This window comes from Taudactylus pleione, unplaced genomic scaffold, assembly GCF_031769625.1.
Source record: "Taudactylus pleione unplaced genomic scaffold, aTauple2 ptg000262l, whole genome shotgun sequence".
Lineage (NCBI taxonomy): Eukaryota > Metazoa > Chordata > Amphibia > Anura > Myobatrachidae > Taudactylus > Taudactylus pleione.
Genome location: NW_028284664.1, coordinates 5,396,793 through 5,419,460, shown reverse-complemented (window position 1 = coordinate 5,419,460; position 22,668 = coordinate 5,396,793). Strand labels below are relative to the sequence as shown.

At 35.0% G+C, this 22,668-nt stretch overlaps 18 non-coding genes across 18 annotated transcripts; all 18 read right to left on the bottom strand.

Moving 5' to 3' along the window:
• Window positions 1–1,262: 1,262 nt before the first annotated feature.
• Window positions 1,263–1,369, bottom strand: LOC148514158 (U6 spliceosomal RNA). Its single transcript, XR_015879673.1, has one exon. It is a non-coding gene; the product is annotated as a U6 spliceosomal RNA (small nuclear RNA).
• Window positions 1,370–2,904: 1,535 nt separating this feature from the next.
• LOC148514157 (U6 spliceosomal RNA) lies at window positions 2,905–3,011 on the bottom strand. Its single transcript, XR_015879672.1, has one exon. It is a non-coding gene; the product is annotated as a U6 spliceosomal RNA (small nuclear RNA).
• A 522-nt stretch (window positions 3,012–3,533) lies between these two features.
• On the bottom strand, window positions 3,534–3,640 carry LOC148514156 (U6 spliceosomal RNA). The gene has a single exon (XR_015879670.1). It is a non-coding gene; the product is annotated as a U6 spliceosomal RNA (small nuclear RNA).
• A 1,535-nt stretch (window positions 3,641–5,175) lies between these two features.
• LOC148514155 (U6 spliceosomal RNA) lies at window positions 5,176–5,282 on the bottom strand. The gene has a single exon (XR_015879669.1). It is a non-coding gene; the product is annotated as a U6 spliceosomal RNA (small nuclear RNA).
• Window positions 5,283–5,804: 522 nt separating this feature from the next.
• Window positions 5,805–5,911, bottom strand: LOC148514154 (U6 spliceosomal RNA). The gene has a single exon (XR_015879668.1). It is a non-coding gene; the product is annotated as a U6 spliceosomal RNA (small nuclear RNA).
• Window positions 5,912–7,446: 1,535 nt separating this feature from the next.
• LOC148514153 (U6 spliceosomal RNA) lies at window positions 7,447–7,553 on the bottom strand. The gene has a single exon (XR_015879667.1). It is a non-coding gene; the product is annotated as a U6 spliceosomal RNA (small nuclear RNA).
• A 522-nt stretch (window positions 7,554–8,075) lies between these two features.
• Window positions 8,076–8,182, bottom strand: LOC148514152 (U6 spliceosomal RNA). Its single transcript, XR_015879666.1, has one exon. It is a non-coding gene; the product is annotated as a U6 spliceosomal RNA (small nuclear RNA).
• Window positions 8,183–9,717: 1,535 nt separating this feature from the next.
• On the bottom strand, window positions 9,718–9,824 carry LOC148514151 (U6 spliceosomal RNA). Its single transcript, XR_015879665.1, has one exon. It is a non-coding gene; the product is annotated as a U6 spliceosomal RNA (small nuclear RNA).
• Window positions 9,825–10,346: 522 nt separating this feature from the next.
• LOC148514150 (U6 spliceosomal RNA) lies at window positions 10,347–10,453 on the bottom strand. Its single transcript, XR_015879664.1, has one exon. It is a non-coding gene; the product is annotated as a U6 spliceosomal RNA (small nuclear RNA).
• A 1,536-nt stretch (window positions 10,454–11,989) lies between these two features.
• Window positions 11,990–12,096, bottom strand: LOC148514149 (U6 spliceosomal RNA). Its single transcript, XR_015879663.1, has one exon. It is a non-coding gene; the product is annotated as a U6 spliceosomal RNA (small nuclear RNA).
• A 522-nt stretch (window positions 12,097–12,618) lies between these two features.
• Window positions 12,619–12,725, bottom strand: LOC148514148 (U6 spliceosomal RNA). The gene has a single exon (XR_015879662.1). It is a non-coding gene; the product is annotated as a U6 spliceosomal RNA (small nuclear RNA).
• A 1,536-nt stretch (window positions 12,726–14,261) lies between these two features.
• Window positions 14,262–14,368, bottom strand: LOC148514147 (U6 spliceosomal RNA). The gene has a single exon (XR_015879661.1). It is a non-coding gene; the product is annotated as a U6 spliceosomal RNA (small nuclear RNA).
• Window positions 14,369–14,890: 522 nt separating this feature from the next.
• Window positions 14,891–14,997, bottom strand: LOC148514146 (U6 spliceosomal RNA). The gene has a single exon (XR_015879659.1). It is a non-coding gene; the product is annotated as a U6 spliceosomal RNA (small nuclear RNA).
• A 1,541-nt stretch (window positions 14,998–16,538) lies between these two features.
• Window positions 16,539–16,645, bottom strand: LOC148514145 (U6 spliceosomal RNA). Its single transcript, XR_015879658.1, has one exon. It is a non-coding gene; the product is annotated as a U6 spliceosomal RNA (small nuclear RNA).
• A 1,544-nt stretch (window positions 16,646–18,189) lies between these two features.
• On the bottom strand, window positions 18,190–18,296 carry LOC148514144 (U6 spliceosomal RNA). The gene has a single exon (XR_015879657.1). It is a non-coding gene; the product is annotated as a U6 spliceosomal RNA (small nuclear RNA).
• A 522-nt stretch (window positions 18,297–18,818) lies between these two features.
• LOC148514143 (U6 spliceosomal RNA) lies at window positions 18,819–18,925 on the bottom strand. Its single transcript, XR_015879656.1, has one exon. It is a non-coding gene; the product is annotated as a U6 spliceosomal RNA (small nuclear RNA).
• A 1,536-nt stretch (window positions 18,926–20,461) lies between these two features.
• Window positions 20,462–20,568, bottom strand: LOC148514142 (U6 spliceosomal RNA). Its single transcript, XR_015879655.1, has one exon. It is a non-coding gene; the product is annotated as a U6 spliceosomal RNA (small nuclear RNA).
• A 522-nt stretch (window positions 20,569–21,090) lies between these two features.
• Window positions 21,091–21,197, bottom strand: LOC148514141 (U6 spliceosomal RNA). Its single transcript, XR_015879654.1, has one exon. It is a non-coding gene; the product is annotated as a U6 spliceosomal RNA (small nuclear RNA).
• Window positions 21,198–22,668: the final 1,471 nt, after the last annotated feature.

Below are 22,668 nucleotides of genomic sequence, written 5' to 3'. Positions count from 1 at the left end.
TTTGCATTCTTTGGCTAGGATGGCACTTGACAAAAATGGGTGCTCTTTGCCAGGCACCCCTGTGCATCTAAGCAGCCAGGTTTCCAGACATCAGCAAAATCTCCAGCCAAAAAAACATTTACTGCCCATTAAATAACCATTCTTTTTTATAACTTTATAGTTTATAGCATTTAGTTTAGGGAGACTAAAGAATTTTACTTCTAAATGTTTTTAGTTTATAATACTAATCATATGCTAATCACCATTTATGTAATCGGTTAATGTCAAATAAGTGGGCAAAAAGGTCAAAAATGACATAGTTTACACTTAAAATGTATTTGTTGCTAAACAAATTTGGATATATGCAAATTATGTAACTGCTAAACTTTAAGATTGTAAATTAAGTATTGTGTGCACTATCTTTTGGCTCAATTAACAATAAAAGTAAAAAATACAGATGAAAAGCATATGGTAAGTATTGTAAATTAATAATATATATATATTTTGAAGCCACAACATGGTCTCCCTAATTGTATTGGTATATGATTTAAACTAGCCCTAACATTTTTTTTTTATTTTTTTTTGTACATTCTGTTAGAGGTGCTTATGTGTTGTGAATGGCTCCTTGGTTTGACATCTAATACATTATGTGTTCAGCTCTTATTTTTGTGGCACAGAGTTAAAAAAAGAATTTTTAGAAGTCTAGTATATCCATGGGTGCTTGGGGAGTTTCTTGATGGAACATTATGTGTAGGGGGAGAAGCTAGGCATTTGTTCTTTGTGGAAAGGGTCTTAAATCTCATGCATTAAGCAAATTAGGTGATTGCAGCATGCACCATGGGCTTCAATAATTATATAATAGCAGATTTGATTTGCTGGAGATTGTGGTTTTGTACTGTACAATTGTCTAGAGTTATGAATAGTTATTGGATAAAGAAAGATACATTTTTCCATTGTACCAAGCAGAACCTATTGGGTGCAGCAGTGCATATTCATGCCTTCAGACCTGGAGTGACTTGGAGGGGGCACCTGTCCCTTACGTTTCCGCTTCGACCAATAGATACACCCCTGCAAGTTCAATAAGAATTGAAGGTGGCTAAATAATTTTCTAAGTTTAAATATAACTGAGGCAGTCTGCACAATTCACACAATGATAAGTCATGTCTAACTGATGACATCATACAAGAGTTGGTCGATTTGTTCTTTGCTTGCAAAACTTCTTACCTTTTTATCTGCAGGTATCATTAAGTGGAAAAGAATTAATTTGTCCAGAGCTATATACCTAAAATATGGAACGCTTCACGAATTTGCGTGTCATCCTTGCGCAGGGGCCATGCTAATCTTCTCTGTATCGTTCCAATTTTAGTATATGTGCTGCCGAAGCAAGCACATTCCAAAAGCAAAGTCCTAAGAGTTATATACCCCACCATGTGCCTCAAGATTGATCTTAGGGAGAGTGAAAGTTGGAAGTTAAATTTAAATAGGGTTTTATAAATTGGAGAACATTAACAAGATAGAGCTGCTAACTGGCAAAAAAATTCAATATCCCATTAAGGAATAGCCATCGATTTCCATACATACCACAGTGAAACAAATTATGAAAATTGGCATGTAGAGGTTCATTTCTTCAAAACCATAGACTGTACTAGGCTAAAATTGCTTCTTTGCATTCTTTGGCTAGGATGGCACTTGACAAAAATGGGTGCTCTTTGCCAGGCACCCCTGTGCATCTAAGCAGCCAGGTTTCCAGACATCAGCAAAATCTCCAGCCAAAAAAACATTTACTGCCCATTAAATAACCATTCTTTTTTATAACTTTATAGTTTATAGCATTTAGTTTAGGGAGACTAAAGAATTTTACTTCTAAATGTTTTTAGTTTATAATACTAATCATATGCTAATCACCATTTATGTAATCGGTTAATGTCAAATAAGTGGGCAAAAAGGTCAAAAATGACATAGTTTACACTTAAAATGTATTTGTTGCTAAACAAATTTGGATATATGCAAATTATGTAACTGCTAAACTTTAAGATTGTAAATTAAGTATTGTGTGCACTATCTTTTGGCTCAATTAACAATAAAAGTAAAAAATACAGATGAAAAGCATATGGTAAGTATTGTAAATTAATAATATATATATATTTTGAAGCCACAACATGGTCTCCCTAATTGTATTGGTATATGATTTAAACTAGCCCTAACATTTTTTTTTTATTTTTTTTTGTACATTCTGTTAGAGGTGCTTATGTGTTGTGAATGGCTCCTTGGTTTGACATCTAATACATTATGTGTTCAGCTCTTATTTTTGTGGCACAGAGTTAAAAAAAGAATTTTTAGAAGTCTAGTATATCCATGGGTGCTTGGGGAGTTTCTTGATGGAACATTATGTGTAGGGGGAGAAGCTAGGCATTTGTTCTTTGTGGAAAGGGTCTTAAATCTCATGCATTAAGCAAATTAGGTGATTGCAGCATGCACCATGGGCTTCAATAATTATATAATAGCAGATTTGATTTGCTGGAGATTGTGGTTTTGTACTGTACAATTGTCTAGAGTTATGAATAGTTATTGGATAAAGAAAGATACATTTTTCCATTGTACCAAGCAGAACCTATTGGGTGCAGCAGTGCATATTCATGCCTTCAGACCTGGAGTGACTTGGAGGGGGCACCTGTCCCTTACGTTTCCGCTTCGACCAATAGATACACCCCTGCAAGTTCAATAAGAATTGAAGGTGGCTAAATAATTTTCTAAGTTTAAATATAACTGAGGCAGTCTGCACAATTCACACAATGATAAGTCATGTCTAACTGATGACATCATACAAGAGTTGGTCGATTTGTTCTTTGCTTGCAAAACTTCTTACCTTTTTATCTGCAGGTATCATTAAGTGGAAAAGAATTAATTTGTCCAGAGCTATATACCTAAAATATGGAACGCTTCACGAATTTGCGTGTCATCCTTGCGCAGGGGCCATGCTAATCTTCTCTGTATCGTTCCAATTTTAGTATATGTGCTGCCGAAGCAAGCACATTCCAAAAGCAAAGTCCTAAGAGTTATATACCCCACCATGTGCCTCAAGATTGATCTTAGGGAGAGTAAAAGATGGAAGTTAAATTCAGATGGGGTTTCAAAGACTGGAGAACACTTTACAATAAACAAGATAGAGCTACTTACTGGCAAAAAATTCAATATCCCATTAAGGAAAGGCCACCAATTTCTATACGTACCACAGTCAAATAAATTATGCAAATTAGCATGTGGAGGTTCATTTCTTTTGGAACCATAGGCTGTACAAGATTAAAATTGCTCCTAAGTACAGAACAAGTGAAGTAGGAATGGAAAGTGGCAAAATTGTTTTCTAAGACTTAATAGAAGTACTGAGACAACCTGCACAATTTAGACAAGAATTGAATTTGAAAATGATATGTCATGTCGAACTGATTTTGTCATAAAAAAGTTGGTCGATTTGTTCTTTGCTTGCAAAATTTCTTGACTTTTTATCTGCAGGTATCTTAAGTGGAATCGAATTAATTTGTCCAGAGCTATATACCTAAAATATGGAACGCTTCACGAATTTGCGTGTCATCCTTGCGCAGGGGCCATGCTAATCTTCTCTGTATCGTTCCAATTTTAGTATATGTGCTGCCGAAGCAAGCACATTCCAAAAGCAAAGTCCTAAGAGTTATATACCCCACCATGTGCCTCAAGATTGATCTTAGGGAGAGTGAAAGTTGGAAGTTAAATTTAAATAGGGTTTTATAAATTGGAGAACATTAACAAGATAGAGCTGCTAACTGGCAAAAAAATTCAATATCCCATTAAGGAATAGCCATCGATTTCCATACATACCACAGTGAAACAAATTATGAAAATTGGCATGTAGAGGTTCATTTCTTCAAAACCATAGACTGTACTAGGCTAAAATTGCTTCTTTGCATTCTTTGGCTAGGATGGCACTTGACAAAAATGGGTGCTCTTTGCCAGGCACCCCTGTGCATCTAAGCAGCCAGGTTTCCAGACATCAGCAAAATCTCCAGCCAAAAAAACATTTACTGCCCATTAAATAACCATTCTTTTTTATAACTTTATAGTTTATAGCATTTAGTTTAGGGAGACTAAAGAATTTTACTTCTAAATGTTTTTAGTTTATAATACTAATCATATGCTAATCACCATTTATGTAATCGGTTAATGTCAAATAAGTGGGCAAAAAGGTCAAAAATGACATAGTTTACACTTAAAATGTATTTGTTGCTAAACAAATTTGGATATATGCAAATTATGTAACTGCTAAACTTTAAGATTGTAAATTAAGTATTGTGTGCACTATCTTTTGGCTCAATTAACAATAAAAGTAAAAAATACAGATGAAAAGCATATGGTAAGTATTGTAAATTAATAATATATATATATTTTGAAGCCACAACATGGTCTCCCTAATTGTATTGGTATATGATTTAAACTAGCCCTAACATTTTTTTTTTATTTTTTTTTGTACATTCTGTTAGAGGTGCTTATGTGTTGTGAATGGCTCCTTGGTTTGACATCTAATACATTATGTGTTCAGCTCTTATTTTTGTGGCACAGAGTTAAAAAAAGAATTTTTAGAAGTCTAGTATATCCATGGGTGCTTGGGGAGTTTCTTGATGGAACATTATGTGTAGGGGGAGAAGCTAGGCATTTGTTCTTTGTGGAAAGGGTCTTAAATCTCATGCATTAAGCAAATTAGGTGATTGCAGCATGCACCATGGGCTTCAATAATTATATAATAGCAGATTTGATTTGCTGGAGATTGTGGTTTTGTACTGTACAATTGTCTAGAGTTATGAATAGTTATTGGATAAAGAAAGATACATTTTTCCATTGTACCAAGCAGAACCTATTGGGTGCAGCAGTGCATATTCATGCCTTCAGACCTGGAGTGACTTGGAGGGGGCACCTGTCCCTTACGTTTCCGCTTCGACCAATAGATACACCCCTGCAAGTTCAATAAGAATTGAAGGTGGCTAAATAATTTTCTAAGTTTAAATATAACTGAGGCAGTCTGCACAATTCACACAATGATAAGTCATGTCTAACTGATGACATCATACAAGAGTTGGTCGATTTGTTCTTTGCTTGCAAAACTTCTTACCTTTTTATCTGCAGGTATCATTAAGTGGAAAAGAATTAATTTGTCCAGAGCTATATACCTAAAATATGGAACGCTTCACGAATTTGCGTGTCATCCTTGCGCAGGGGCCATGCTAATCTTCTCTGTATCGTTCCAATTTTAGTATATGTGCTGCCGAAGCAAGCACATTCCAAAAGCAAAGTCCTAAGAGTTATATACCCCACCATGTGCCTCAAGATTGATCTTAGGGAGAGTAAAAGATGGAAGTTAAATTCAGATGGGGTTTCAAAGACTGGAGAACACTTTACAATAAACAAGATAGAGCTACTTACTGGCAAAAAATTCAATATCCCATTAAGGAAAGGCCACCAATTTCTATACGTACCACAGTCAAATAAATTATGCAAATTAGCATGTGGAGGTTCATTTCTTTTGGAACCATAGGCTGTACAAGATTAAAATTGCTCCTAAGTACAGAACAAGTGAAGTAGGAATGGAAAGTGGCAAAATTGTTTTCTAAGACTTAATAGAAGTACTGAGACAACCTGCACAATTTAGACAAGAATTGAATTTGAAAATGATATGTCATGTCGAACTGATTTTGTCATAAAAAAGTTGGTCGATTTGTTCTTTGCTTGCAAAATTTCTTGACTTTTTATCTGCAGGTATCTTAAGTGGAATCGAATTAATTTGTCCAGAGCTATATACCTAAAATATGGAACGCTTCACGAATTTGCGTGTCATCCTTGCGCAGGGGCCATGCTAATCTTCTCTGTATCGTTCCAATTTTAGTATATGTGCTGCCGAAGCAAGCACATTCCAAAAGCAAAGTCCTAAGAGTTATATACCCCACCATGTGCCTCAAGATTGATCTTAGGGAGAGTGAAAGTTGGAAGTTAAATTTAAATAGGGTTTTATAAATTGGAGAACATTAACAAGATAGAGCTGCTAACTGGCAAAAAAATTCAATATCCCATTAAGGAATAGCCATCGATTTCCATACATACCACAGTGAAACAAATTATGAAAATTGGCATGTAGAGGTTCATTTCTTCAAAACCATAGACTGTACTAGGCTAAAATTGCTTCTTTGCATTCTTTGGCTAGGATGGCACTTGACAAAAATGGGTGCTCTTTGCCAGGCACCCCTGTGCATCTAAGCAGCCAGGTTTCCAGACATCAGCAAAATCTCCAGCCAAAAAAACATTTACTGCCCATTAAATAACCATTCTTTTTTATAACTTTATAGTTTATAGCATTTAGTTTAGGGAGACTAAAGAATTTTACTTCTAAATGTTTTTAGTTTATAATACTAATCATATGCTAATCACCATTTATGTAATCGGTTAATGTCAAATAAGTGGGCAAAAAGGTCAAAAATGACATAGTTTACACTTAAAATGTATTTGTTGCTAAACAAATTTGGATATATGCAAATTATGTAACTGCTAAACTTTAAGATTGTAAATTAAGTATTGTGTGCACTATCTTTTGGCTCAATTAACAATAAAAGTAAAAAATACAGATGAAAAGCATATGGTAAGTATTGTAAATTAATAATATATATATATTTTGAAGCCACAACATGGTCTCCCTAATTGTATTGGTATATGATTTAAACTAGCCCTAACATTTTTTTTTTATTTTTTTTTGTACATTCTGTTAGAGGTGCTTATGTGTTGTGAATGGCTCCTTGGTTTGACATCTAATACATTATGTGTTCAGCTCTTATTTTTGTGGCACAGAGTTAAAAAAAGAATTTTTAGAAGTCTAGTATATCCATGGGTGCTTGGGGAGTTTCTTGATGGAACATTATGTGTAGGGGGAGAAGCTAGGCATTTGTTCTTTGTGGAAAGGGTCTTAAATCTCATGCATTAAGCAAATTAGGTGATTGCAGCATGCACCATGGGCTTCAATAATTATATAATAGCAGATTTGATTTGCTGGAGATTGTGGTTTTGTACTGTACAATTGTCTAGAGTTATGAATAGTTATTGGATAAAGAAAGATACATTTTTCCATTGTACCAAGCAGAACCTATTGGGTGCAGCAGTGCATATTCATGCCTTCAGACCTGGAGTGACTTGGAGGGGGCACCTGTCCCTTACGTTTCCGCTTCGACCAATAGATACACCCCTGCAAGTTCAATAAGAATTGAAGGTGGCTAAATAATTTTCTAAGTTTAAATATAACTGAGGCAGTCTGCACAATTCACACAATGATAAGTCATGTCTAACTGATGACATCATACAAGAGTTGGTCGATTTGTTCTTTGCTTGCAAAACTTCTTACCTTTTTATCTGCAGGTATCATTAAGTGGAAAAGAATTAATTTGTCCAGAGCTATATACCTAAAATATGGAACGCTTCACGAATTTGCGTGTCATCCTTGCGCAGGGGCCATGCTAATCTTCTCTGTATCGTTCCAATTTTAGTATATGTGCTGCCGAAGCAAGCACATTCCAAAAGCAAAGTCCTAAGAGTTATATACCCCACCATGTGCCTCAAGATTGATCTTAGGGAGAGTAAAAGATGGAAGTTAAATTCAGATGGGGTTTCAAAGACTGGAGAACACTTTACAATAAACAAGATAGAGCTACTTACTGGCAAAAAATTCAATATCCCATTAAGGAAAGGCCACCAATTTCTATACGTACCACAGTCAAATAAATTATGCAAATTAGCATGTGGAGGTTCATTTCTTTTGGAACCATAGGCTGTACAAGATTAAAATTGCTCCTAAGTACAGAACAAGTGAAGTAGGAATGGAAAGTGGCAAAATTGTTTTCTAAGACTTAATAGAAGTACTGAGACAACCTGCACAATTTAGACAAGAATTGAATTTGAAAATGATATGTCATGTCGAACTGATTTTGTCATAAAAAAGTTGGTCGATTTGTTCTTTGCTTGCAAAATTTCTTGACTTTTTATCTGCAGGTATCTTAAGTGGAATCGAATTAATTTGTCCAGAGCTATATACCTAAAATATGGAACGCTTCACGAATTTGCGTGTCATCCTTGCGCAGGGGCCATGCTAATCTTCTCTGTATCGTTCCAATTTTAGTATATGTGCTGCCGAAGCAAGCACATTCCAAAAGCAAAGTCCTAAGAGTTATATACCCCACCATGTGCCTCAAGATTGATCTTAGGGAGAGTGAAAGTTGGAAGTTAAATTTAAATAGGGTTTTATAAATTGGAGAACATTAACAAGATAGAGCTGCTAACTGGCAAAAAAATTCAATATCCCATTAAGGAATAGCCATCGATTTCCATACATACCACAGTGAAACAAATTATGAAAATTGGCATGTAGAGGTTCATTTCTTCAAAACCATAGACTGTACTAGGCTAAAATTGCTTCTTTGCATTCTTTGGCTAGGATGGCACTTGACAAAAATGGGTGCTCTTTGCCAGGCACCCCTGTGCATCTAAGCAGCCAGGTTTCCAGACATCAGCAAAATCTCCAGCCAAAAAAACATTTACTGCCCATTAAATAACCATTCTTTTTTATAACTTTATAGTTTATAGCATTTAGTTTAGGGAGACTAAAGAATTTTACTTCTAAATGTTTTTAGTTTATAATACTAATCATATGCTAATCACCATTTATGTAATCGGTTAATGTCAAATAAGTGGGCAAAAAGGTCAAAAATGACATAGTTTACACTTAAAATGTATTTGTTGCTAAACAAATTTGGATATATGCAAATTATGTAACTGCTAAACTTTAAGATTGTAAATTAAGTATTGTGTGCACTATCTTTTGGCTCAATTAACAATAAAAGTAAAAAATACAGATGAAAAGCATATGGTAAGTATTGTAAATTAATAATATATATATATTTTGAAGCCACAACATGGTCTCCCTAATTGTATTGGTATATGATTTAAACTAGCCCTAACATTTTTTTTTTATTTTTTTTTGTACATTCTGTTAGAGGTGCTTATGTGTTGTGAATGGCTCCTTGGTTTGACATCTAATACATTATGTGTTCAGCTCTTATTTTTGTGGCACAGAGTTAAAAAAAGAATTTTTAGAAGTCTAGTATATCCATGGGTGCTTGGGGAGTTTCTTGATGGAACATTATGTGTAGGGGGAGAAGCTAGGCATTTGTTCTTTGTGGAAAGGGTCTTAAATCTCATGCATTAAGCAAATTAGGTGATTGCAGCATGCACCATGGGCTTCAATAATTATATAATAGCAGATTTGATTTGCTGGAGATTGTGGTTTTGTACTGTACAATTGTCTAGAGTTATGAATAGTTATTGGATAAAGAAAGATACATTTTTCCATTGTACCAAGCAGAACCTATTGGGTGCAGCAGTGCATATTCATGCCTTCAGACCTGGAGTGACTTGGAGGGGGCACCTGTCCCTTACGTTTCCGCTTCGACCAATAGATACACCCCTGCAAGTTCAATAAGAATTGAAGGTGGCTAAATAATTTTCTAAGTTTAAATATAACTGAGGCAGTCTGCACAATTCACACAATGATAAGTCATGTCTAACTGATGACATCATACAAGAGTTGGTCGATTTGTTCTTTGCTTGCAAAACTTCTTACCTTTTTATCTGCAGGTATCATTAAGTGGAAAAGAATTAATTTGTCCAGAGCTATATACCTAAAATATGGAACGCTTCACGAATTTGCGTGTCATCCTTGCGCAGGGGCCATGCTAATCTTCTCTGTATCGTTCCAATTTTAGTATATGTGCTGCCGAAGCAAGCACATTCCAAAAGCAAAGTCCTAAGAGTTATATACCCCACCATGTGCCTCAAGATTGATCTTAGGGAGAGTAAAAGATGGAAGTTAAATTCAGATGGGGTTTCAAAGACTGGAGAACACTTTACAATAAACAAGATAGAGCTACTTACTGGCAAAAAATTCAATATCCCATTAAGGAAAGGCCACCAATTTCTATACGTACCACAGTCAAATAAATTATGCAAATTAGCATGTGGAGGTTCATTTCTTTTGGAACCATAGGCTGTACAAGATTAAAATTGCTCCTAAGTACAGAACAAGTGAAGTAGGAATGGAAAGTGGCAAAATTGTTTTCTAAGACTTAATAGAAGTACTGAGACAACCTGCACAATTTAGACAAGAATTGAATTTGAAAATGATATGTCATGTCGAACTGATTTTGTCATAAAAAAGTTGGTCGATTTGTTCTTTGCTTGCAAAATTTCTTGACTTTTTATCTGCAGGTATCTTAAGTGGAATCGAATTAATTTGTCCAGAGCTATATACCTAAAATATGGAACGCTTCACGAATTTGCGTGTCATCCTTGCGCAGGGGCCATGCTAATCTTCTCTGTATCGTTCCAATTTTAGTATATGTGCTGCCGAAGCAAGCACATTCCAAAAGCAAAGTCCTAAGAGTTATATACCCCACCATGTGCCTCAAGATTGATCTTAGGGAGAGTGAAAGTTGGAAGTTAAATTTAAATAGGGTTTTATAAACTGGAGAACATTAACAAGATAGAGCTGCTAACTGGCAAAAAAAATTCAATATCCCATTAAGGAATAGCCATCGATTTCCATACATACCACAGTGAAACAAATTATGAAAATTGGCATGTAGAGGTTCATTTCTTCAAAACCATAGACTGTACTAGGCTAAAATTGCTTCTTTGCATTCTTTGGCTAGGATGGCACTTGACAAAAATGGGTGCTCTTTGCCAGGCACCCCTGTGCATCTAAGCAGCCAGGTTTCCAGACATCAGCAAAATCTCCAGCCAAAAAAACATTTACTGCCCATTAAATAACCATTCTTTTTTATAACTTTATAGTTTATAGCATTTAGTTTAGGGAGACTAAAGAATTTTACTTCTAAATGTTTTTAGTTTATAATACTAATCATATGCTAATCACCATTTATGTAATCGGTTAATGTCAAATAAGTGGGCAAAAAGGTCAAAAATGACATAGTTTACACTTAAAATGTATTTGTTGCTAAACAAATTTGGATATATGCAAATTATGTAACTGCTAAACTTTAAGATTGTAAATTAAGTATTGTGTGCACTATCTTTTGGCTCAATTAACAATAAAAGTAAAAAATACAGATGAAAAGCATATGGTAAGTATTGTAAATTAATAATATATATATATTTTGAAGCCACAACATGGTCTCCCTAATTGTATTGGTATATGATTTAAACTAGCCCTAACATTTATTTTTTATTTTTTTTTGTACATTCTGTTAGAGGTGCTTATGTGTTGTGAATGGCTCCTTGGTTTGACATCTAATACATTATGTGTTCAGCTCTTATTTTTGTGGCACAGAGTTAAAAAAAGAATTTTTAGAAGTCTAGTATATCCATGGGTGCTTGGGGAGTTTCTTGATGGAACATTATGTGTAGGGGGAGAAGCTAGGCATTTGTTCTTTGTGGAAAGGGTCTTAAATCTCATGCATTAAGCAAATTAGGTGATTGCAGCATGCACCATGGGCTTCAATAATTATATAATAGCAGATTTGATTTGCTGGAGATTGTGGTTTTGTACTGTACAATTGTCTAGAGTTATGAATAGTTATTGGATAAAGAAAGATACATTTTTCCATTGTACCAAGCAGAACCTATTGGGTGCAGCAGTGCATATTCATGCCTTCAGACCTGGAGTGACTTGGAGGGGGCACCTGTCCCTTACGTTTCCGCTTCGACCAATAGATACACCCCTGCAAGTTCAATAAGAATTGAAGGTGGCTAAATAATTTTCTAAGTTTAAATATAACTGAGGCAGTCTGCACAATTCACACAATGATAAGTCATGTCTAACTGATGACATCATACAAGAGTTGGTCGATTTGTTCTTTGCTTGCAAAACTTCTTACCTTTTTATCTGCAGGTATCATTAAGTGGAAAAGAATTAATTTGTCCAGAGCTATATACCTAAAATATGGAACGCTTCACGAATTTGCGTGTCATCCTTGCGCAGGGGCCATGCTAATCTTCTCTGTATCGTTCCAATTTTAGTATATGTGCTGCCGAAGCAAGCACATTCCAAAAGCAAAGTCCTAAGAGTTATATACCCCACCATGTGCCTCAAGATTGATCTTAGGGAGAGTAAAAGATGGAAGTTAAATTCAGATGGGGTTTCAAAGACTGGAGAACACTTTACAATAAACAAGATAGAGCTACTTACTGGCAAAAAATTCAATATCCCATTAAGGAAAGGCCACCAATTTCTATACGTACCACAGTCAAATAAATTATGCAAATTAGCATGTGGAGGTTCATTTCTTTTGGAACCATAGGCTGTACAAGATTAAAATTGCTCCTAAGTACAGAACAAGTGAAGTAGGAATGGAAAGTGGCAAAATTGTTTTCTAAGACTTAATAGAAGTACTGAGACAACCTGCACAATTTAGACAAGAATTGAATTTGAAAATGATATGTCATGTCGAACTGATTTTGTCATAAAAAAGTTGGTCGATTTGTTCTTTGCTTGCAAAATTTCTTGACTTTTTATCTGCAGGTATCTTAAGTGGAATCGAATTAATTTGTCCAGAGCTATATACCTAAAATATGGAACGCTTCACGAATTTGCGTGTCATCCTTGCGCAGGGGCCATGCTAATCTTCTCTGTATCGTTCCAATTTTAGTATATGTGCTGCCGAAGCAAGCACATTCCAAAAGCAAAGTCCTAAGAGTTATATACCCCACCATGTGCCTCAAGATTGATCTTAGGGAGAGTGAAAGTTGGAAGTTAAATTTAAATAGGGTTTTATAAACTGGAGAACATTAACAAGATAGAGCTGCTAACTGGCAAAAAAAATTCAATATCCCATTAAGGAATAGCCATCGATTTCCATACATACCACAGTGAAACAAATTATGAAAATTGGCATGTAGAGGTTCATTTCTTCAAAACCATAGACTGTACTAGGCTAAAATTGCTTCTTTGCATTCTTTGGCTAGGATGGCACTTGACAAAAATGGGTGCTCTTTGCCAGGCACCCCTGTGCATCTAAGCAGCCAGGTTTCCAGACATCAGCAAAATCTCCAGCCAAAAAAACATTTACTGCCCATTAAATAACCATTCTTTTTTATAACTTTATAGTTTATAGCATTTAGTTTAGGGAGACTAAAGAATTTTACTTCTAAATGTTTTTAGTTTATAATACTAATCATATGCTAATCACCATTTATGTAATCGGTTAATGTCAAATAAGTGGGCAAAAAGGTCAAAAATGACATAGTTTACACTTAAAATGTATTTGTTGCTAAACAAATTTGGATATATGCAAATTATGTAACTGCTAAACTTTAAGATTGTAAATTAAGTATTGTGTGCACTATCTTTTGGCTCAATTAACAATAAAAGTAAAAAATACAGATGAAAAGCATATGGTAAGTATTGTAAATTAATAATATATATATATTTTGAAGCCACAACATGGTCTCCCTAATTGTATTGGTATATGATTTAAACTAGCCCTAACATTTTTTTTTTATTTTTTTTTGTACATTCTGTTAGAGGTGCTTATGTGTTGTGAATGGCTCCTTGGTTTGACATCTAATACATTATGTGTTCAGCTCTTATTTTTGTGGCACAGAGTTAAAAAAAGAATTTTTAGAAGTCTAGTATATCCATGGGTGCTTGGGGAGTTTCTTGATGGAACATTATGTGTAGGGGGAGAAGCTAGGCATTTGTTCTTTGTGGAAAGGGTCTTAAATCTCATGCATTAAGCAAATTAGGTGATTGCAGCATGCACCATGGGCTTCAATAATTATATAATAGCAGATTTGATTTGCTGGAGATTGTGGTTTTGTACTGTACAATTGTCTAGAGTTATGAATAGTTATTGGATAAAGAAAGATACATTTTTCCATTGTACCAAGCAGAACCTATTGGGTGCAGCAGTGCATATTCATGCCTTCAGACCTGGAGTGACTTGGAGGGGGCACCTGTCCCTTACGTTTCCGCTTCGACCAATAGATACACCCCTGCAAGTTCAATAAGAATTGAAGGTGGCTAAATAATTTTCTAAGTTTAAATATAACTGAGGCAGTCTGCACAATTCACACAATGATAAGTCATGTCTAACTGATGACATCATACAAGAGTTGGTCGATTTGTTCTTTGCTTGCAAAACTTCTTACCTTTTTATCTGCAGGTATCATTAAGTGGAAAAGAATTAATTTGTCCAGAGCTATATACCTAAAATATGGAACGCTTCACGAATTTGCGTGTCATCCTTGCGCAGGGGCCATGCTAATCTTCTCTGTATCGTTCCAATTTTAGTATATGTGCTGCCGAAGCAAGCACATTCCAAAAGCAAAGTCCTAAGAGTTATATACCCCACCATGTGCCTCAAGATTGATCTTAGGGAGAGTAAAAGATGGAAGTTAAATTCAGATGGGGTTTCAAAGACTGGAGAACACTTTACAATAAACAAGATAGAGCTACTTACTGGCAAAAAATTCAATATCCCATTAAGGAAAGGCCACCAATTTCTATACGTACCACAGTCAAATAAATTATGCAAATTAGCATGTGGAGGTTCATTTCTTTTGGAACCATAGGCTGTACAAGATTAAAATTGCTCCTAAGTACAGAACAAGTGAAGTAGGAATGGAAAGTGGCAAAATTGTTTTCTAAGACTTAATAGAAGTACTGAGACAACCTGCACAATTTAGACAAGAATTGAATTTGAAAATGATATGTCATGTCGAACTGATTTTGTCATAAAAAAGTTGGTCGATTTGTTCTTTGCTTGCAAAATTTCTTGACTTTTTATCTGCAGGTATCTTAAGTGGAATCGAATTAATTTGTCCAGAGCTATATACCTAAAATATGGAACGCTTCACGAATTTGCGTGTCATCCTTGCGCAGGGGCCATGCTAATCTTCTCTGTATCGTTCCAATTTTAGTATATGTGCTGCCGAAGCAAGCACATTCCAAAAGCAAAGTCCTAAGAGTTATATACCCCACCATGTGCCTCAAGATTGATCTTAGGGAGAGTGAAAGTTGGAAGTTAAATTTAAATAGGGTTTTATAAACTGGAGAACATTAACAAGATAGAGCTGCTAACTGGCAAAAAAAATTCAATATCCCATTAAGGAATAGCCATCGATTTCCATACATACCACAGTGAAACAAATTATGAAAATTGGCATGTAGAGGTTCATTTCTTCAAAACCATAGACTGTACTAGGCTAAAATTGCTTCTTTGCATTCTTTGGCTAGGATGGCACTTGACAAAAATGGGTGCTCTTTGCCAGGCACCCCTGTGCATCTAAGCAGCCAGGTTTCCAGACATCAGCAAAATCTCCAGCCAAAAAAACATTTACTGCCCATTAAATAACCATTCTTTTTTATAACTTTATAGTTTATAGCATTTAGTTTAGGGAGACTAAAGAATTTTACTTCTAAATGTTTTTAGTTTATAATACTAATCATATGCTAATCACCATTTATGTAATCGGTTAATGTCAAATAAGTGGGCAAAAAGGTCAAAAATGACATAGTTTACACTTAAAATGTATTTGTTGCTAAACAAATTTGGATATATGCAAATTATGTAACTGCTAAACTTTAAGATTGTAAATTAAGTATTGTGTGCACTATCTTTTGGCTCAATTAACAATAAAAGTAAAAAATACAGATGAAAAGCATATGGTAAGTATTGTAAATTAATAATATATATATATTTTGAAGCCACAACTTGGTCTCCCTAATTGTATTGGTATATGATTTAAACTAGCCCTAAAATTTTTTTTTTTTTTTTTTTTTTTTTGTACATTCTGTTAGAGGTGCTTATGTGTTGTGAATGGCTCCTTGGTTTGACATCTAATACATTATGTGTTCAGCTCTTATTTTTGTGGCACAAAGTTAAAAAAAGAATTTTTAGAAGTCTAGTATATCCATGGGTGCTTGGGGAGTTTCTTGATGGAACATTATGTGTAGGGGGAGAAGCTAGGCATTTGTTCTTTGTGGAAAGGGTCTTAAATCTCATGCATTAAGCAAATTAGGTGATTGCAGCATGCACCATGGGCTTCAATAATTATATAATAGCAGATTTGATTTGCTGGAGATTGTGGTTTTGTACTGTACAATTGTCTAGAGTTATGAATAGTTATTGGATAAAGAAAGATACATTTTTCCATTGTACCAAGCAGAACCTATTGGGTGCAGCAGTGCATATTCATGCCTTCAGACCTGGAGTGACTTGGAGGGGGCACCTGTCCCTTACGTTTCCGCTTCGACCAATAGATACACCCCTGCAAGTTCAATAAGAATTGAAGGTGGCTAAATAATTTTCTAAGTTTAAATATAACTGAGGCAGTCTGCACAATTCACACAATGATAAGTCATGTCTAACTGATGACATCATACAAGAGTTGGTCGATTTGTTCTTTGCTTGCAAAACTTCTTACCTTTTTATCTGCAGGTATCATTAAGTGGAAAAGAATTAATTTGTCCAGAGCTATATACCTAAAATATGGAACGCTTCACGAATTTGCGTGTCATCCTTGCGCAGGGGCCATGCTAATCTTCTCTGTATCGTTCCAATTTTAGTATATGTGCTGCCGAAGCAAGCACATTCCAAAAGCAAAGTCCTAAGAGTTATATACCCCACCATGTGCCTCAAGATTGATCTTAGGGAGAGTGAAAGTTGGAAGTTAAATTTAAATAGGGTTTTATAAATTGGAGAACATTAACAAGATAGAGCTGCTAACTGGCAAAAAAATTCAATATCCCATTAAGGAATAGCCATCGATTTCCATACATACCACAGTGAAACAAATTATGAAAATTGGCATGTAGAGGTTCATTTCTTCAAAACCATAGACTGTACTAGGCTAAAATTGCTTCTTTGCATTCTTTGGCTAGGATGGCACTTGACAAAAATGGGTGCTCTTTGCCAGGCACCCCTGTGCATCTAAGCAGCCAGGTTTCCAGACATCAGCAAAATCTCCAGCCAAAAAAACATTTACTGCCCATTAAATAACCATTCTTTTTTATAACTTTATAGTTTATAGCATTTAGTTTAGGGAGACTAAAGAATTTTACTTCTAAATGTTTTTAGTTTATAATACTAATCATATGCTAATCACCATTTATGTAATCGGTTAATGTCAAATAAGTGGGCAAAAAGGTCAAAAATGACATAGTTTACACTTAAAATGTATTTGTTGCTAAACAAATTTGGATATATGCAAATTATGTAACTGCTAAACTTTAAGATTGTAAATTAAGTATTGTGTGCACTATCTTTTGGCTCAATTAACAATAAAAGTAAAAAATACAGATGAAAAGCATATGGTAAGTATTGTAAATTAATAATATATATATATTTTGAAGCCACAACATGGTCTCCCTAATTGTATTGGTATATGATTTAAACTAGCCCTAACATTTTTTTTTTTTTTTTTTTTTTTTTTTTTGTACATTCTGTTAGAGGTGCTTATGTGTTGTGAATGGCTCCTTGGTTTGACATCTAATACATTATGTGTTCAGCTCTTATTTTTGTGGCACAGAGTTAAAAAAAGAATTTTTAGAAGTCTAGTATATCCATGGGTGCTTGGGGAGTTTCTTGATGGAACATTATGTGTAGGGGGAGAAGCTAGGCATTTGTTCTTTGTGGAAAGGGTCTTAAATCTCATGCATTAAGCAAATTAGGTGATTGCAGCATGCACCATGGGCTTCAATAATTATATAATAGCAGATTTGATTTGCTGGAGATTGTGGTTTTGTACTGTACAATTGTCTAGAGTTATGAATAGTTATTGGATAAAGAAAGATACATTTTTCCATTGTACCAAGCAGAACCTATTGGGTGCAGCAGTGCATATTCATGCCTTCAGACCTGGAGTGACTTGGAGGGGGCACCTGTCCCTTACGTTTCCGCTTCGACCAATAGATACACCCCTGCAAGTTCAATAAGAATTGAAGGTGGCTAAATAATTTTCTAAGTTTAAATATAACTGAGGCAGTCTGCACAATTCACACAATGATAAGTCATGTCTAACTGATGACATCATACAAGAGTTGGTCGATTTGTTCTTTGCTTGCAAAACTTCTTACCTTTTTATCTGCAGGTATCATTAAGTGGAAAAGAATTAATTTGTCCAGAGCTATATACCTAAAATATGGAACGCTTCACGAATTTGCGTGTCATCCTTGCGCAGGGGCCATGCTAATCTTCTCTGTATCGTTCCAATTTTAGTATATGTGCTGCCGAAGCAAGCACATTCCAAAAGCAAAGTCCTAAGATATATATACCCCACCATGTGCCTCAAGATTGATCTTAGGGAGAGTAAAAGATGGAAGTTAAATTCAGATGGGGTTTCAAAGACTGGAGAACACTTTACAATAAACAAGATAGAGCTACTTACTGGCAAAAAATTCAATATCCCATTAAGGAAAGGCCACCAATTTCTATACGTACCACAGTCAAATAAATTATGCAAATTAGCATGTGGAGGTTCATTTCTTTTGGAACCATAGGCTGTACAAGATTAAAATTGCTCCTAAGTACAGAACAAGTGAAGTAGGAATGGAAAGTGGCAAAATTGTTTTCTAAGACTTAATAGAAGTACTGAGACAACCTGCACAATTTAGACAAGAATTGAATTTGAAAATGATATGTCATGTCGAACTGATTTTGTCATAAAAAAGTTGGTCGATTTGTTCTTTGCTTGCAAAATTTCTTGACTTTTTATCTGCAGGTATCTTAAGTGGAATCGAATTAATTTGTCCAGAGCTATATACCTAAAATATGGAACGCTTCACGAATTTGCGTGTCATCCTTGCGCAGGGGCCATGCTAATCTTCTCTGTATCGTTCCAATTTTAGTATATGTGCTGCCGAAGCAAGCACATTCCAAAAGCAAAGTCCTAAGAGTTATATACCCCACCATGTGCCTCAAGATTGATCTTAGGGAGAGTGAAAGTTGGAAGTTAAATTTAAATAGGGTTTTATAAACTGGAGAACATTAACAAGATAGAGCTGCTAACTGGCAAAAAAAATTCAATATCCCATTAAGGAATAGCCATCGATTTCCATACATACCACAGTGAAACAAATTATGAAAATTGGCATGTAGAGGTTCATTTCTTCAAAACCATAGACTGTACTAGGCTAAAATTGCTTCTTTGCATTCTTTGGCTAGGATGGCACTTGACAAAAATGGGTGCTCTTTGCCAGGCACCCCTGTGCATCTAAGCAGCCAGGTTTCCAGACATCAGCAAAATCTCCAGCCAAAAAAACATTTACTGCCCATTAAATAACCATTCTTTTTTATAACTTTATAGTTTATAGCATTTAGTTTAGGGAGACTAAAGAATTTTACTTCTAAATGTTTTTAGTTTATAATACTAATCATATGCTAATCACCATTTATGTAATCGGTTAATGTCAAATAAGTGGGCAAAAAGGTCAAAAATGACATAGTTTACACTTAAAATGTATTTGTTGCTAAACAAATTTGGATATATGCAAATTATGTAACTGCTAAACTTTAAGATTGTAAATTAAGTATTGTGTGCACTATCTTTTGGCTCAATTAACAATAAAAGTAAAAAATACAGATGAAAAGCATATGGTAAGTATTGTAAATTAATAATATATATATATTTTGAAGCCACAACATGGTCTCCCTAATTGTATTGGTATATGATTTAAACTAGCCCTAACATTTTTTTTTTATTTTTTTTTGTACATTCTGTTAGAGGTGCTTATGTGTTGTGAATGGCTCCTTGGTTTGACATCTAATACATTATGTGTTCAGCTCTTATTTTTGTGGCACAGAGTTAAAAAAAGAATTTTTAGAAGTCTAGTATATCCATGGGTGCTTGGGGAGTTTCTTGATGGAACATTATGTGTAGGGGGAGAAGCTAGGCATTTGTTCTTTGTGGAAAGGGTCTTAAATCTCATGCATTAAGCAAATTAGGTGATTGCAGCATGCACCATGGGCTTCAATAATTATATAATAGCAGATTTGATTTGCTGGAGATTGTGGTTTTGTACTGTACAATTGTCTAGAGTTATGAATAGTTATTGGATAAAGAAAGATACATTTTTCCATTGTACCAAGCAGAACCTATTGGGTGCAGCAGTGCATATTCATGCCTTCAGACCTGGAGTGACTTGGAGGGGGCACCTGTCCCTTACGTTTCCGCTTCGACCAATAGATACACCCCTGCAAGTTCAATAAGAATTGAAGGTGGCTAAATAATTTTCTAAGTTTAAATATAACTGAGGCAGTCTGCACAATTCACACAATGATAAGTCATGTCTAACTGATGACATCATACAAGAGTTGGTCGATTTGTTCTTTGCTTGCAAAACTTCTTACCTTTTTATCTGCAGGTATCATTAAGTGGAAAAGAATTAATTTGTCCAGAGCTATATACCTAAAATATGGAACGCTTCACGAATTTGCGTGTCATCCTTGCGCAGGGGCCATGCTAATCTTCTCTGTATCGTTCCAATTTTAGTATATGTGCTGCCGAAGCAAGCACATTCCAAAAGCAAAGTCCTAAGAGTTATATACCCCACCATGTGCCTCAAGATTGATCTTAGGGAGAGTAAAAGATGGAAGTTAAATTCAGATGGGGTTTCAAAGACTGGAGAACACTTTACAATAAACAAGATAGAGCTACTTACTGGCAAAAAATTCAATATCCCATTAAGGAAAGGCCACCAATTTCTATACGTACCACAGTCAAATAAATTATGCAAATTAGCATGTGGAGGTTCATTTCTTTTGGAACCATAGGCTGTACAAGATTAAAATTGCTCCTAAGTACAGAACAAGTGAAGTAGGAATGGAAAGTGGCAAAATTGTTTTCTAAGACTTAATAGAAGTACTGAGACAACCTGCACAATTTAGACAAGAATTGAATTTGAAAATGATATGTCATGTCGAACTGATTTTGTCATAAAAAAGTTGGTCGATTTGTTCTTTGCTTGCAAAATTTCTTGACTTTTTATCTGCAGGTATCTTAAGTGGAATCGAATTAATTTGTCCAGAGCTATATACCTAAAATATGGAACGCTTCACGAATTTGCGTGTCATCCTTGCGCAGGGGCCATGCTAATCTTCTCTGTATCGTTCCAATTTTAGTATATGTGCTGCCGAAGCAAGCACATTCCAAAAGCAAAGTCCTAAGAGTTATATACCCCACCATGTGCCTCAAGATTGATCTTAGGGAGAGTGAAAGTTGGAAGTTAAATTTAAATAGGGTTTTATAAACTGGAGAACATTAACAAGATAGAGCTGCTAACTGGCAAAAAAAATTCAATATCCCATTAAGGAATAGCCATCGATTTCCATACATACCACAGTGAAACAAATTATGAAAATTGGCATGTAGAGGTTCATTTCTTCAAAACCATAGACTGTACTAGGCTAAAATTGCTTCTTTGCATTCTTTGGCTAGGATGGCACTTGACAAAAATGGGTGCTCTTTGCCAGGCACCCCTGTGCATCTAAGCAGCCAGGTTTCCAGACATCAGCAAAATCTCCAGCCAAAAAAACATTTACTGCCCATTAAATAACCATTCTTTTTTATAACTTTATAGTTTATAGCATTTAGTTTAGGGAGACTAAAGAATTTTACTTCTAAATGTTTTTAGTTTATAATACTAATCATATGCTAATCACCATTTATGTAATCGGTTAATGTCAAATAAGTGGGCAAAAAGGTCAAAAATGACATAGTTTACACTTAAAATGTATTTGTTGCTAAACAAATTTGGATATATGCAAATTATGTAACTGCTAAACTTTAAGATTGTAAATTAAGTATTGTGTGCACTATCTTTTGGCTCAATTAACAATAAAAGTAAAAAATACAGATGAAAAGCATATGGTAAGTATTGTAAATTAATAATATATATATATTTTGAAGCCACAACATGGTCTCCCTAATTGTATTGGTATATGATTTAAACTAGCCCTAAAATTTTTTTTTTTTTTTTTTTTTTTTTGTACATTCTGTTAGAGGTGCTTATGTGTTGTGAATGGCTCCTTGGTTTGACATCTAATACATTATGTGTTCAGCTCTTATTTTTGTGGCACAAAGTTAAAAAAAGAATTTTTAGAAGTCTAGTATATCCATGGGTGCTTGGGGAGTTTCTTGATGGAACATTATGTGTAGGGGGAGAAGCTAGGCATTTGTTCTTTGTGGAAAGGGTCTTAAATCTCATGCATTAAGCAAATTAGGTGATTGCAGCATGCACCATGGGCTTCAATAATTATATAATAGCAGATTTGATTTGCTGGAGATTGTGGTTTTGTACTGTACAATTGTCTAGAGTTATGAATAGTTATTGGATAAAGAAAGATACATTTTTCCATTGTACCAAGCAGAACCTATTGGGTGCAGCAGTGCATATTCATGCCTTCAGACCTGGAGTGACTTGGAGGGGGCACCTGTCCCTTACGTTTCCGCTTCGACCAATAGATACACCCCTGCAAGTTCAATAAGAATTGAAGGTGGCTAAATAATTTTCTAAGTTTAAATATAACTGAGGCAGTCTGCACAATTCACACAATGATAAGTCATGTCTAACTGATGACATCATACAAGAGTTGGTCGATTTGTTCTTTGCTTGCA